Source organism: Crocodylus porosus, unplaced genomic scaffold (assembly GCF_001723895.1).
Source record: "Crocodylus porosus isolate Cpor-Errol unplaced genomic scaffold, CroPor_comp1, whole genome shotgun sequence".
Classification (NCBI taxonomy): domain Eukaryota; kingdom Metazoa; phylum Chordata; order Crocodylia; family Crocodylidae; genus Crocodylus; species Crocodylus porosus.
The window spans coordinates 33,232,907-33,237,587 of NW_017728951.1; positions in this window are offsets into that span (position 1 = coordinate 33,232,907).

Below are 4,681 nucleotides of genomic sequence, written 5' to 3' on the forward strand. Positions count from 1 at the left end.
ACTTCCTGCCCTTTGGGCAGGGGGCTGGACTCGATGATCTCCCGAGGTCCCTTCCAGCCCTGATGTCTATGAAATCTATGAAATCTCTTTGATTTTGAGTTTTGCTCCATTGACTGGGAGGCCTGTTGAATGCGTTCAGTCGCTGTTTCGGTGACATTAGTTGTGGACCCAGGCATTAAAAAATTGAGAAATTCGAGGAATTCAAGATGTCAAGAGACTGAACAGAGTGGGACATGAGAAGGCTGTCACCATCCTCCCTGAAAACAGCTTTCCAAATAAACACGTTGGCTAGGGACAAGCATTCAAAAAGCCTGAGCCTGAACTGATTCAATCTTTGCAGTTTAGTCTAACTTGCCTAGGTTGATCTGGTTTCCAGCTGAACAGACATTCTCTCTGGACCAAGAAAATGCAGGGACATGCCTGCAGTGGCTCAGGCTAGAAGCTAGGGGGTGCTAGAATAGCCTTCCTTTCCCTTCCAGTGCTGAGCTCATGGGGGCTTGGCCAGGCCCTGGCAGGATGCTTTGATCAAGGAGGGGTCACCTCCCTACACAGCAGCCCAGCAGGGAATTGATAACATTGTTTATCACCCCATTAAGAAAACAAAGGGACATTACCAGCTACCTGTTGATTCTCCCTTTGTCTTGCCACAGCACAGATGGTAGCCAGCACATGGTCTGCTAGCTAATGCTGAGGTGTCTGTAAGGCAGTGGGGAGGCGGAGGAGAGGGGTGGGGAGCAGGCAGCTGCCTGCAGTCTGTGCCAGAGCTGTGGCCAGGGAGCAGTGGCAAGGGGCCAGCTATGCGGTGGAGCAGAGAGCTTCGTCCAGCCTAGAGAGCATATTGGGATGCTGGGAGTGTTTGGTTTATCTTAAACCAGCAAGGAGTCTGGGACGGACACTACGTAAGACGGTTTGACCCAAATCAGTTAAATCCGATCCTATATTCAACCAGGGTTATTTTAAACTGGTTTCAGCCATTTTTAAACTGGTGTATGTGCACTGAACATCTGTTTTGTTACAGGTTTAAACCAGTTTTTGATCACGTAAACTGGTTTATGTGTAATGTCTGTCCCTATCCCTTGTTTCTGACCCAGCAGTGCAACAACCAGGCTTCAACCGTCCACAGAGCATGCAGACAACCCTTAATAGGATATGCACTGGACATAGCCAGTGTGGCCACCTGAAAAATCTCACCTGGCTGTGACTGCAGAAACCTTGACCAAACCATGGGGCATACAATAATATCCTGCCCAGATACAAAATTGAGGGTGACATCCTAGAGTTACACTGGCTTTCCAGCAGGGCACTGGTCTGGTAGGGGAATTTGGAATTAAAACTGTGATGATAGCTCTTACTCCTAAAGCCAAATGAAAGAAAGAAAGAAGGAGATGTTAGTGATATTGATGTGATTTTGCAAAGCAAATTGATTACCACAGTCTGCACTCTCCAATGAAAAACATTGAAGTCTGAAGTGTCTCTGACCAGCCATAATTACTGTAAACACACTATTCTTTCACCTGAAACAATCAATATCATCATCTTAGCTGTGCATAGTGCTTGATATGCTTCCACTTCCCATCCTGTGCAGCTGGGCATTTGTTTATCAAGTGTGCTGCTGGTTGCATCTTAGCCAGTTTCCCACAAGGAGGAGACAGTGAGTTTGCATTTAAGGTGTGATTATTATAAGTGTGTGATAGCTGTTTTACTTGAATAAGGATTGCAGGCTTGCACCAGAGGAAGGGTGAGAGCGGGGAAAATATGAATAATTGCTGGTACTATGTGCTAGAGGTATGTTGGTGCAGTGTTTTGTTGGTGCAATGATGTATCCCACATATTTTTTCTGGTTCTCCCCTGTTGTTACTCATGGTCCCAATAGCCAACTGTTTGGACTTTTTTTCCTCTTTTGTGTGGCATACTTTAAATTGTGCCCATGCCCTTATTGTGAGTGAATTTGGACCATTGCTATGTGATGTATTTAGGAGTGGGCTACAAACTAGCATTTAAATAACCATTTCTGCTATTAACCTGGTGTGACTATGGCCTGTGTGTGCATGCTTTTGTAGGTTGTAGTGGTGGTGGCAGTACTCCTTCCATTATGCCAGTTACACAAAACAAGATCCCAAAGAATTTGCAAGCCTGTTTCTGTTTTAACTGTACTTGAATCAGTTGTGCAAGTACTGAAATAAAAGGCTTTTATCCTGCGACACGAGGGTCTACATTCCGAATTTTATGAAAACAACAAAGGCTGTGATTAACCCCAATTTTGGGTAGACATATAAAGGAAGAGGGGAACCAGAGGCATAAGACTGGAGCAAATCACACCAGGGTGGACAAAGATAAATCTGTGTATTCAGAAGTGTGAAGAGCCTCAGGTTCTGCATTCAAAGGCAGGCATTTGAAAGCTTGGTAAATTTAGCCCCTTTTTTGTTTGGGGTAAATTACCATTATTGGAGCAGGCAAAAGTGCTTTTAGGTGTTGTATCATGTTCACAGCTTTTTAAAGTCAGGACAGCTTGACTTGCTCATTCATGTGTCATGGTCTGAGGACTTTCTTTTCCTTCTTTTATTCCTTCCTTTAGTCTCTCCACATTAGCACTTACTTAGAAACTATTAAGAGACTAATTCTGCATTGTCTCACTGCTGTTGCCTGTGCCTATAGCAATTGGGAAATAGCCATTATCCTTTTAAACATTTGCTGTACAAATCCCATCATGTGTATGAGGCACCATTTGTTAGTACAGTTCTGGCAGTTGTCTATTTCCAAGGGGTGTAAGTGATGCAAGAGTCCAAGTTTTGTTGACTTTTCATGTGAAAACCTGAGCTCCTAACAGGTAACTTATAGTGGCTCATATAGTAATGTGATGAGTGGTTTAATAAAACAGACTCTAAGGGCGCATCCAGGTGTGCATGGATGTTTGGTTCTCCTAGGACAAGTAGCGGTCATGCGCTTTGTGCCGCCACTACTTGTCCCCGGGGAATGCTCATGCCATACGTGCTTTGGCATGCAGCAAGTTGCTCTTGGTTGGGTAGGGGAGGCTGGGGCCAGCTGGCTGGCAGTGCAATGGATCTGGGCGATCTGGCTCTGCTTTTCAGCAGCATGTGCTGGCCGAGTGTGTTGCTCCATTTTTTTTCCATGGTTTCTTTTGACCCCTGGATATCCTGTGGAAAAAAACCTGGGCACAACGCATGCTCGGGCAACATACCCTTGCATCATGGAGAACACTGGACTGTGCAGTATGTGGCGCTGCAAACGTGTTTGCAGTGGCACTTACACATGACTGTGCTCATCTGAACATGCCCTAAGGGCCTGCCTCTGGTTCTCTAAGGGCCTGCCATTGCTGAGCCCTGGGGAATGCTAGCCCATCTCCCAGTCACAGCAGTGGGAGTCTTTCCATGGCCTCACATGGGCTGTGGGACAGGCAGTGGAGCCCCTTACATTTCCTGGGAGGAGCCTTGCATCATTTGGACCTGAATTGCCAGCTGGGAGTCATCAGCTAAGTCATCAGCCTGGGGCTAGCCAGAGGGCTGAGCTTGCCCTCCTGAGCCCTTGCTATTGTGCCTACAGGTGTAAGTCCTGTCTCAGGAGTACTTCCAGACAGGCCCAGTATCCCCAGTCCAGTGGTCCTGTCCTATGCCCCTCACCTAGCATTTGGGTGCCTGTTAAATATAGTCAAGGATTTGGATTCAGTCAAAGCCTGTTTATTTAAAGTCTTGAATGGCAACAAGCAGGGTCCTGTGGGCTTGGATGTTAGACAATGAAGACATGCTGAAATCAGTTACACTTGACAATGCTCAGGGTAAGTGCTCCCTGCCAACCTGCCCTGCTCTTCAACGCCATGGGGCTTTTCAGTGAAGGTGCCATCCTAAGCAGCAGCCTTTGCAAGACAAAGGAAGAAAGATGGGGGAGAACCTGTGGAGCTAGGTCTGGCTAATGAGAGAAAAGGCACCATTTAGGTATAGGTACAAGAGAACCCAGGCAATCCTCTCCTCACATGGCAGCCTGGTTGTCATGTCAAATGGGCGGGTGTAAATCAGGAGTAACTCCACTGAAATAACTGGGCCCAGATGCTGTTCTCAGTTATCCCACAGTCACTGAAGTAATGGGGTGGGAAGGGCTGTAAAGGAGTTAAGGTGTTTCCCCACAGCAAGCTCAGGGCCACCTTTCCAGATGAGGCTGAAATCGGTTGCTTAGTCCCAATTCCTTACTCCTGGTTTCTTATTCTTTATTACTGATTCCTCTTTCAAAGCTAATCTGTACCCAATAAAAGCTTGTTATTAATGAATTACACATCCTAAAGGGAGAGACTTTCTCTCTCTTAGAATTGGCACCCTGGCACAGCCAAACTGCTTTGGGCTGGGCAAGTCTCTGGCCAAAGATGTCCGAGGGAGTCCCCTAGTGGTACAGAGGCACAGCGTGGGGTGGCCCAAAAAAGATTTCCAATCATAAACCCAGCCCAAGTCTTATTCCTTATTCAAACCCATATACTTAGTACAGTGAGCATGGGGGGGCTGTCAGTTGGCAGCACTTTGGGCTGGGCAAGACCCTGGCCAGAGTTGTCAAGGAGAGTCCCCCGGTGCCACAGAGACATGGTGTGATGTGGTCCAAGCAAGATTTCCAAACATAATTTCAGCCCAAACCAGTTCCTTATTCAAGCCATTATACTTAGTACAGTAGGCAGGGGGGG